At 37.2% G+C, this 11,813-nt stretch overlaps 1 protein-coding gene across 2 annotated transcripts in view; it reads left to right on the forward strand.

The window, feature by feature from the left end:
• Window positions 1-11,813, forward strand: part of GPR141 (G protein-coupled receptor 141) — a 75,093-nt gene that overhangs the window by 56,849 nt on the left and 6,431 nt on the right. The gene's annotated exons all lie outside the window — the stretch shown is intronic.

The raw sequence follows: 11,813 nt of genomic DNA on the forward strand, positions 1-11,813 counted from the left end.
CATCCAGGGAAAGAAACAGAGATTCTCATTTAATAAGAGGCTATATATAATTTGTGAGTGTTTATTTAACCTCACTTTGCAAGTTCAGTCTATAGCATACATCAAAGCCCTGAGTTGAGCTCGTCCTTGAGCATTGTGCCTGTGGGTGCTGGCCAAATTGTTCCAGGTCCCCAGGTCCTGCCTGTGGTGTTTGTCTCTCAGGCCCATCTGTCACACAGTTCACTGCTTCTCTCAGACATCCTCTTGGTTTTCCCAATGTTAAGGACTGTTCTCATTAGCAAGATATTATTCTGCAGTGAGGCGCTGGAAGCATTTCTGAGTAGCATTTATTACTTTTGTGTGTTCTTGACTTTTTTGCAATGAAGACATTTCCTTCCAAGATTTTTAAGCTTCAAACTTTCCATTTTGTGCAAAAACTTGAGATATCCTCTATTCTTTGTGGGCCATTCAACTCTAACACACACAAAAGTAATAGATTAGGAAATATTTAACACTCTAGGTTCAAACAAATTTGTTTACTTTGGTTGAATTGATGTTGCTATTAATAGTCATTGAAGTAAACCACTGTATAAAGAAATCTGACCAGTAAGAAAAATATGACATTGCCTATAACCCAAATGAGAATTGTCTGTAGATTTCAATGTTTCAACTTTAATTTGATGAATACAATTTTGAATGAATACTATGTAATATTGATAAAATAATGTTATTTATCCCTTGTGCCCTTCTCTTCGCATGTATCAGAGGACAAGATGTTGTGAACACGTAGCAATGCCCCTGTCCCTACACAGGTGAGGAAGTGACTCTGCCAGTGTGGTATTGGATATGTACAGTCATGGCTACAAGCAAGTCATGCATATGGGAGAATTAATTGTATCTCTGAGAAAGAATGAAGGAGAGGAGAATTAAAATTTTCATGCCAACTAATTAAAAATTCCTATCAACCACTGGAGTCATATCCCATATGCACCGGAATACTTCTTGCACTCATACGTTCTTTTTCCTTTATTCTCCCTGGGAAGAAATTGGGCCCCGATCTCTGTCTGGCTTCCCTTACTATCTATAACTCTCAAAAGCCTTTATTGCTTCATTGTCTTCTTCCTGTAGGCCCCATTCTAGCTCTTGTTTGGCTTTCAAAAGCTGGTGAGCCATTCTGAGGGAGGGAAACCATCACATAGAATGGAGTGGTCTTCAAGAGAACAATAAAGAGAAAGTGCCATGTAGAAAGAGGCAAAGAGGAAGAGAGTTTAAAATAAAAAGAGGAACACAATCTAGGAAGAAAGAACATTTTAGCATCTCCTCTCTTTTCTCAGAGTTGGAGCTGGGCTCCTTAGGAGTGATGTGGAACTGTGCCCCCTACAGGCAGACTGAGGGAGTGCATGGCACAGGTTAGCAGAAGGATAAGGGAGAATGGAGAAGCTGAGATCTAAGGCAGACCATCTGGGAGTCTTGTACAATACCCTGATTAAGTGTAAACAGAGCACAACGACAAAGAATTTAGAAGCTGGCAACATGCTGTGTTCAGACATGGGGCAGCATCTGGAAAACCTCTAAAGACTCAGTCTCAGGGCAGGTGTTCATAGGAGGCAGGGTCAGGGAGCTTGACCCTCAACACTACAACACAGGGGCAACCCATAAGTTACGAAGATGATGACAGCCCAAGCATAGGTAAAAGCACATCAAAGGGCTCCAGTAATAGAATGGTCACAAAGCAGCAGAATAAAACATATTATGAGAACCAGGTGGGTCATAAGGACAGGGTTAGAACAGCGTATGTTCTTACAGACTCTCCTGAGATGTGGATAAACCTTCCTGATTGGGAGAAGATTGTTCCAAATCCTGAGGTGGAGCTGCAGTCACAGGAAATGGGCCAGAAGGAAGAGGGGAACCAAGAAATGAGAAGGGCATTATCTAGAAGGGAAGAATCAGGCTTCAAATCAGGTTGAGGGAAAATATCGGCAGGTGGGTTTGACTGGGAAACACTCCATCATGAGGTCAGGAGAGCAGAATCTGAGGCAGGGGACTTGTGGGGAATGAGCCGAAGAGTGTTGGGTCAGGCAGAGAATCAAAACTAGATGTCAGGTGGCAAGTCAAGAACCAGTAATGTAGAGTATGTGGATGAGTCTGGGAAGACCTGGGGTCAGCTCCATGGGCTTGGCTAGTTGAATGGTCTGCAGCTGTAGCTATTGCTGCTTTGTTCTCATGCATGCAGCCTGGTGAGGAAACTTGTCATTGTAAACAGCATGGGTCCTAGGTTTGGGACGAGGAAGAAGCCCCAGCTCCTGGGAATTACTGTGATGTCACCATAATACATCACACCTGTCCCAGCACATGGACTAGGGACATTGGTGAAGGAAGCCACAGAAAGCTATTGCTATGATTGGTATTCCTGACTGTTACTGTTTCAGTGTTGTCAAATCAATTTTCTATTCCTTTCAGAGAAGCAGAGGAAGTTTGCAGGATATTTTCAAGTGAAAGTGGATGTCTAGGATATTCCTGGAAGATTTTTCCACTATATACTTTGATTTTATTCTTTATCTCATAAATTAATCAATATTAATTATTAATTACTATGTTATATATTGTTTTAACTCTTTCCATGAATTATTTAATTTGTCTCATAATGACTGTATGACTGTATTAGTCTGTTTGGGCTGCCATAACAAAATATCACAGTAGCTTAAACAATAGGAATTTATTTTCTCAGAGTTCTGGAGGATAGAAGTCCATGGTCAAGATGCCGTAAAATTTGGTTTCTGATGAAGCTTCTCTTTCCAGCTTGCAGATAGTCACCTTCCCACTATGTGTTCACATGGCCTTTCTTCTGTGCACACGTGGAGAGAGAGAGCAAGCTAGCCAAGCAAACTCTGACGTCCTTTCCTCTTCTTCTGAGGACACCAGTTTAATCACGTTAGGGCCCCATCCTTATAGCCTCATTTAACCTTAATTATCTCCAAAACAGAGCTTATCTCCAAATACAGTCACCTTGAGGGTTGGGGCTTCAGCTTATGGATTTGGGGTGGGGGGGGGGACACAAAATTCACTATGTAACAATGACATAGGTAGGGATTATTCATATTTTAGGTGAGGAAAATAAGCCTCAGAGAGCACTAGTAAGTTGCCCAGGGTAACACAGCAAACAGTGACAGAATAAAAAATTGAAGTAATACACTGTGCTTTTAGCCATATATTGTAGCCAGTTTTTTCCTTTTTATTTTTTTTACTGAGGTCACATTGGTTTATAACATTATGTAAACTTCAGGTGTATATCGTTACACTTCGGCTTCTGTATGGACTACATCATGTTCACCACCAAAAGTCTAGTTGTCATCTATCACCATACAAATGTTCCCCTTTAGCCCCTTTGCCCTCTCCCCACCCCCCATCTCCTCTGGTAACCACCCATTTATTCGCTGTGTCTATGTGTTTGTTTGTTGTTGTCGTTTTTTCATCTTCCACATATGAGTGAAATCATAGAGTATTTGGCTTTCTCCATCTGACTTATTTCATTTAGCGCAATACCCTCATGGTCTATCCGTGTTATCGCAAATGGCATGATTTCATCTTTTTTATGAGTATTCCATTGTAGACATATACCACATCTTCTTTATCCATTCATCCACCAATGGGCACTTAGGTTGCTTCCAATTCTTGGCTATTGTGAATAATGCTGCAGTGAACATAGGGACATGCATATCTTTTTGAATTAGTGTTTTCATGTTCTTTGGATAAACCCCCAGAAGTGAAGAGCTGGATTATATGGTGTTTCTATTTTTAATTTTTTGAGAAATCTCCATACTATTTTCCTTAGTGGCTGTACCAGTTGGCATTCCCATCGTTTAGTTACTCCTGCGCATAACATTTAGGGACCACACTCTATATGTTGACCACTGTTACAGACACAGGAGTGGAACAAAAATAAAAACAACCACAGTCCTTGTCCTCATGGAGCTTATAATCTGGGGAGGAGGAGGAGAGACATCAGCAACCAGCACACATTTACCTAAGGAATTATTTAATGACCCTTGCAGAGAGAATTCTGAGACGGTCAGGCAGATCTCTTGTAGTCTGGAGGTCAGCGAAAGCTTCCCTGAGGAGCTGAAAACAGACCTCAGATCTGAAGAATGAGTACACGGCTAGATGATGGGGAGGGGAGAAAAGATGCGGTGGTGCTAGGGCCAAAAGGAGCTTGGGACTTTGCAGGTCCTGAAATAAGGCCAATGTGACTAAAGCTCAGAGAGTGAGGGTAAGAGTGTTATGGAGAGTGGCTGCTGTAAGCGGGAATTAGATAATGCACTTCAAAGTAAAGGAAAGCACTTTACTGTACCTTTTTCATTTCATAACAGAAATTCTATAAAATTTAGAGAACTAATCTTTGTATGCTGGGGAGGAAGTTACCTTTCTCTTTTGTTGAATGCAATTAATTTCAAGACTATATTTATTGTACTACCAAATCATTAAAAAATTGCATTAGCTTCTGCATCTTCATGGGGGAAAAAATTAGTAATAATATTGAAGTAAAACTGAAGTCTCAATGGTGAAAGCCAGAAGACCATATAATAACATCCTTAAAGTGCTGAAAGTAAATAAATGCCAACCTAGACTTTTGTGCCTTGCAAATACATCCTTAAAACTGAAGGTGAAATGAAACATATTCAGACACAAGTGGAAAAAAAAGCTGAGAGAATTCTCCTGAAGAAACTTGTACTAAAATTGTTTTTTTTTTGAGGAAGATTCCCCCTGAACTAACTGCTGCCAATCTTCCTCTTTTTGCTGAGGAAGACTGGCCCTTAGCTAACATCCATGCCCATCTTCCTCTATTTTAAACGTGGGACGCCTACCACAGCATGGCTTTTGCCAAGTGGTGCCATGTCCGCACCCAGGATCTGAACCGGCAAATCCCGGGCTGCTGAGAAGCAGGATGTGCAAGCTTAACCGCTGCGCCACCAGGCCAGCCCCATAAAAGAAATTTTAAATGGAGTTCTTCAGTAGAGGGAAAGTTATCCCAGATGAAAATACAGAAATGCAGGAAAAATAAAGAGCAATGGATAACTGAGTGACATCAGCAAGATGGCCGAATAGGAGGTTACATCCCTCGTGCCCTCAACAGAAACACCAATTTAACAACCATCCACGGATGAAAAGACCTTCATGAGATCTCTGGATTCAAGGCGAGAAGTTACAGCACCCTGGTGGAGCACAGAAACAAGAAAAGACTCATTGAAAACGGCAAAGAACAGTTTCTCTTTACCCACATCACCCCTTCCATGGGCCAGCTCAGCACAGTACTGAGAGAGATCCCCTTGGCTGCAGAATTCTCCCATTGTGGAAAGCAGGCAGAGTGAGAGTTGACTTCCATAGCCTTTCAGGACCTGAGAGATCTGCTCTGTTGCATCTCACTCAGAACACTGAGGAAATTTGCATGGCCAGATCACCTAGAGGCGGTTATGAACAAAGAAAAGGGATGGGGGCTCTCAATAACCAGCATGTGGATCTCAACAGCTAGCTCATGACCCCAGGTGGGCATGCCTGCTGACCTGGGCAACAGGCCCACCTGCTCATGGACCCCTGCACCGGACCCAACTGCCTGCGGAGCTTATCAGCCAGCCTGCCCAACCATGGACTCTGCCAGCCAGCCCACCTGTGGAGCGCACTAGCTGAACCACCCAGAATCTCTGGCTTATCTGGTTGATGAAGGACTTTCTCTGCCAAAGCTATACTTACACCAGACAAAATAGACTTTGTCAAAAACTATAACAAGATACAGAGAATATTGTTATGTAATCATAAAGGGATGATTCAATAGGAAGAGATAACAATTATAAATATATATGCACCCAACATTGGAACACCTAACTATATCAAGCAAATATTGACAGATCTGAAGGGAAAAATGGACAGCAATATAATAATAGTAGGACACTTTAATACTCCACTTTCAATAATGGAAAGATCATTCAGACAGAAGATCAATAAGGAAACAGCAGACCTGAAAACACTTATAGACCACATGAACCCAACAGACATATAAAGGACATTCCACTCAATAGCAGCAGCCTATACATTCTTCTCAAGTGCATATAGAATACTCTCCAGGATAGACCACATGCTAGGTCACAAAACAAGCTTTAACAAGTTTAAGAAGATTAAAATCATTCCAAGTACCTTTTCCAACTACAATGAAATAAAACTAGAAATCAATAAAAAAAGGAAAATGGAAAAATTCACAAATGCATGGAAAATAAACAACACACCCTTGAGCAACCATTGGTTCAAAGAAGAAATCAAAGGGAAATAAGAAAATATCTCGAGACAAATGAAAACACAACCTACAAAAACGTATGGGATGCAGCAAAAGCAGTACTATGAGGGAAACTTATAGTCGTAAATGCCTACATTAAAAAAATAAGGAAGATCTCAAATGAACAATCTTTGTATCTCACGGAACTAGAAAAAGACGAACAAATTACCTCCAAAGGTAGCAGAATAAAGGGAACAATAAACACCAGAGCAGAAATAAATGAAATAGAGAAGAGAAAATTAATGGAAAAACTTGAGGAAACTAAGAGTTGGTTTTTTGAAAAGGTAAACAAACTCAACAAACCCTTAGCTAGACTAAGAAAGAGAGAGCATCCAAACAAATAAAATAGGAAATGAAAGAGGAGACATTACAACATATGCCTCAGAAATAAAAAGAATCATAAGTTACTATTTTTTTTTTGAGGAACATTAGCCCTGAGCTAACATCTGCTGCCAATCCTCCTCTTTTTGCTGAGGAAGACTAGCCCTGAGGTAACATCGTGCCCATCTTCCTCTACTTTATGTGGGACACCTACCACAGCATGGTTTGACAAGTGGTGCCACGTCTGCACCTGGAATCCAAACTGGCAAACCCCAGGCCACTGAAGCAGATGTGCGAACTTAACTGCTGCGCCACCAGGCCGGCTCCACAAGTTACTGTTATTAAAAATTATACATCAACAAATTGGATAACCTAGAAGAAATGAATAAAGTCTTAGAAACATTCAACCTACGAAGACTGCATCAAGAAGAAATAAAAAAAAAAGAAAGAAAAAGACATTCAAATTGGAAAGGCAAAAGTAAAATGATCTCTGTTTGAAGATGACATTATCTTATATGTAGAAAATCTTAAAGATTCTACAAAACACCCTGTTAGAATTAATCAACAAATTCAGCAAAATCAACATACAAAAATCAGTTGCATTTCTATAAACTAACAATAAACTATCTAAAAAAAATTAAGGAAAAATTCCATTTACAATAGCATCAAAAAGAATAAAATATTAGGAATAAACTTAACCAAGGAGGTGAAAGACTTATACACTGAAAACTTTAAAACACTGATGAAAGAAATTAAAGCTGACACAAATAAATGGAAATATCCTGTGATCATAGATTGAAAAAATTAGTATTGTTAAAATATCAAATCACTCAAAGTGATCTACAGATTCAATATGATCCCTATCAAAATTTCAATGTCATATTTTTACAGAAATAGAGAAAACTCCTAAAATTCATATGGAACTACAAAAGACTCCAAATAGTCAAAGGAATTTTAAGCAAGAAGAATAAAGCTGGAGGCATCATATTTTCTGATTTCAAACTATATTACAAAGCTACTATACATAGCTAGAAAAGAAAATATATTACAAAGTAATCCAAATAGTATGGTACTGGTAAATAAACAAACGTATAGACCAATAGAACAGAACAGTGAGCCTAGAAATAAACCCACACATACACAATCAACTTATCTTCAACAAGGGTGCCAAGAATAGACAATGGGGAAAAGGTAGTCTGTTTCATAAATGATGCTGGGAAAACTGAATAACTACATGCAAAAGAATGAAATTGGAGCCTTATCTTACACTTTGCACAAAAGTTTACTTGAAAGGAATTAATTGTAAGACCTGAAACTGTAAAACTCCTGGAAGAAAACAGAGGAAGAGACTCTTGATATTGGTCTCAGAAATGATTTCTTGAATGTGACATCAAAAGCTTAGGCAATGAAAGCAAAAATAGACAAGTGGGATTATATTAAGCTAAAAAGCTTCTGCACAGCAAAGGAAATCATCAAGAAGATGAAAAGGCAGCCTTTGGAATGGGACAAAATATTTGCAAATCATTTATCTGATACAGGGTTAGTATCCAAAATATATAAGGAACCCCTATAACTTAATAGCAAAACCCCCCGAATAACCCCATTAAAAAGGGGCAAAAGAACTGAATAGACATTTTCTACAAAGAAGACATACAAATGGCCAGCAGGTACATGAAAAGGTGCTCGATATAATTAATCATCAGGGAAATGCAAATAAAAACCATAATAAGACATCACCTCACACCTGCTAGAATGGCTATTATTAAAACAACCCAAAGGATAGCAAGTGTTGGCAAAGATGTGGAGAAAAGAGAACACTCCCATACTCTTAGTGGGAATGCAAATTGGTGCAGCCACTATGGAGAACAGTATGGAGGTTCCTCAAAAAATTATAAAACTAGAACTACCATATGATCCAGCAATTCCTCTTCTGGATATATATCCAAAGGAATGAAATCAAGATATTGAAGAGTTATTTGTAATCCCATGTTCATTGCAGCATTATTCACAATAGCCAATACATGGAAGCAAACTAAATGTCTATCAGTGGATGGACGGGTAAGAAAATGTGGTGTATATAAACAATGGAATATTATTCAGCTTAAAAAAGAAGGACATCCTGCTCCTTGCAATAGCATGAATCAACCTGGAGAAAATATGTTAAATGAAATAAGCCAGATACAGAAGGAAAATACTACATGATACCCCTTATATAAGGAATATAAAATAGTTAAACTCATAGAAGCAGAGAGTAGAATGGTGTATGCCAGTGGCTGGGGGTAGGGAAAAATGGAGAGGTATTAGTGAAGGGGTCCAAAATTTCAGTTATGCAAGATGAATATCCTAGAGCTCTACTGCACAGCATAGAGGTTACAGTTAACAATAGTGTAGTGTATCTTTATAAATTTGCTAAGAGGATAGATCTTATGTTAAGTTTTCTTACCACAAAAAAATAATAAATAAAGACGGTGGGAGATTTTTGGAGGTGATAGACATGTTTATGGTATAGATTGTGGTGATGATTTCACAGGGGTATACTTATCTCCAAATTCATCAAGTTGTTTACATAAATATATACAGCTTTTTGTATGTCACTCATACTTTAATAAAGTGTCTTTTAAAAAGAGCAATGGATAAGGAAACTAAAGTGGATAAATGTAAATTTCTATTGATTATTAACTGTAAAATACAATAATAATAATATTTTGTGTGTTTTAAATGAAATAAAAATATGTTTGAATAATCCAAAGGAAGGCAGAGAAAGAGAGAGACATAATATGGATGATTGAGTCACATAGAAAATAAAATTAAGATCATATAGTAAACACAACTTCAGTCAGAAATTACGTCAAATGTAAATAGAAAAATTGTCCAATGAAAAGACAAAGGTTGTTATTAAAGGTTGAATTGAAGATACAGGACCCAACTATATGACACATTTTAAAGACATATTTTAAATGTTAGAAGAACCATAAGCGTTGCAAGTAAAAGGATAGAAAAAGATGTAAAGTGCAAACACTAAACAAAAGAAGGCTCAGTGTATCAGAAAAAGTAGATCTTAAGGAAGAATCATTACTAGAAATCAAGAAGACATTTTATGATGAATATATCAGTATTCTAGATTTTTATGCACTAATAGCATAGTGTAAGAATATATAAACTAAAAGTTGACAGAATGAAAAGAATTCTACACAATCTCTAATAGGAGTGGAAGACCTTAACAAACTAGTCTCAATAGCTGCTAGGACAGAAGACAGAGAACCCCCACAGGACAGTGTGTATACTAAAGATTTGAGTAATAAAATTAAGTATAATCTCAGTTGAATATATAGAACACGGGAAGGAATTACGTCAATTGTGCACAAACTCTTCCAGAGAATGGTAAATGAGAGAACATTTCTAAGCTCATTTAATGAGGCCAGCAAAACCTTGTTCTCGAACCTGACAAGGACATTGAGGGGAAAATTATAAACCAGTGTTTCTCATAAGAGAAGCAAAATCATGTACAAAACATCAGCACCTCAAAAAAATGATATATTAACAAGGTTTATATATCGCATCAAAATGTGTTTTATGCCAGCTATGCAAGCGTAGAACACGCAAAACTCATTGTAATTCACTACGCTAACCAAAAAAAGGGAGAAGAATCATATGATTACCTCAATCAATATAGAAAAGCTCGTAAAAGACTTCTATGGAGAAAACACATTGAGACAAACTAAAGAAGGCCTAAGAAAATGGAGGGATATATTATGTTCAGGGATAAGAAGACTACATATTGAAAGGCTATCAATATCTATCTAAAGTTATCAATATCTGTAATTTCAATGCAAATCCATTAAAAACTCCAGAAGTTTTTGTAAGTAGATTCCAGAATTTATTTAGAAATGCAGAAGGTCAAGTATAGCTCAGGTGATCTTAAGGAAAAGAAATCTGAAAAATTTACACTATCTGATATGAAAACATTATATTGCAACAGTGATTTAGATGATGTGGTATTTGCACATATATTGATCTACTAGAACATGCTAGAGTCCTAAAGATGGACCAAACTGACTCATGTGGCCATCTAACGTATGACAAAGCTGACACTGCAGTGGAGTGGGGGTAAGAATGGTCTTTGCAATTAATGATTTGGGTCACTTGGCTATTCATATGGTAAAAATTAATTATGGCCTCTTACCTTACATTATATTAAAAAATCTGTTCTAGATGGGTTGTACATCTAAAAATTAAAAGTGGAAAAAACAGTTAAACAGAAGAAAACACAGCATACTATCTTTGTTGCCTTCGGATAGACAAAGATTTCATAACATGATATGAAAGTGTTGACTCTGAAGGAAAATTTGATAAATTGGTAATACTGAAAATTAGAATTTTGTTCAACAAATCATATAAATTAAGGAATGAAAAGGAAAGTGGAAGGTGATATCTGAAACACATATCCAACAATGGAGTAATATCTACTATCTAAGGAACTACTACAAATCAATAAGAAAAAGGCAGACAACCAAATAGAAATATGGCAAAAGATTTCAGCAGACACTTCACAAAATAGGATATCCAAGTGTCCAATAAATATATGAGAATGTGCTCATCTTTATTATTCATTAGGGAAATGCAGATTAAAAATACAATTTGATACAACTACATCTACTACAATGACAAAAATGAAAAAGGCAGAAAATTCTGAGTATTCTGGAGGTCATGGAGCAAGTGAAGCTTTCATCAACTGTTAGGAGAAGTTTATCTCAGAAACTATTTGTGGTTTTTACTAAAACTAAACATACACACGCTGTGATCCATCAGTTTCACACTTAGGTAAATTGCTAACAGAAGTATACAGTTATTTTTACAAAAGATATTTATAAGAATATTGAGTAGTATTATTTATAATAACCTTATAACTTGAAATAATACTATTGTCCATCAACAATAGAATTGACAAATTGTGATATATTTATAGAGTTATATAATATGACGCGGTAAGAATGAACTAAAACTATACACATCAATGAATCTCAAAGCATAATGGTTGAGTGAATGAAGCTAGATACACACAAAAAAGGACATTGAATTTATATAAAATTCAAATTTCACAAACCTCCTTTATGGTGTTAGTTGTAAGAGTAGTGATTACCTCTGGTGAGAGTATATTTACTCTTTTAAAATTAATTGATTTATGTACTTT

This window comes from Equus przewalskii, chromosome 4 (assembly GCF_037783145.1).
Source record: "Equus przewalskii isolate Varuska chromosome 4, EquPr2, whole genome shotgun sequence".
NCBI classification, from domain to species: domain Eukaryota; kingdom Metazoa; phylum Chordata; class Mammalia; order Perissodactyla; family Equidae; genus Equus; species Equus przewalskii.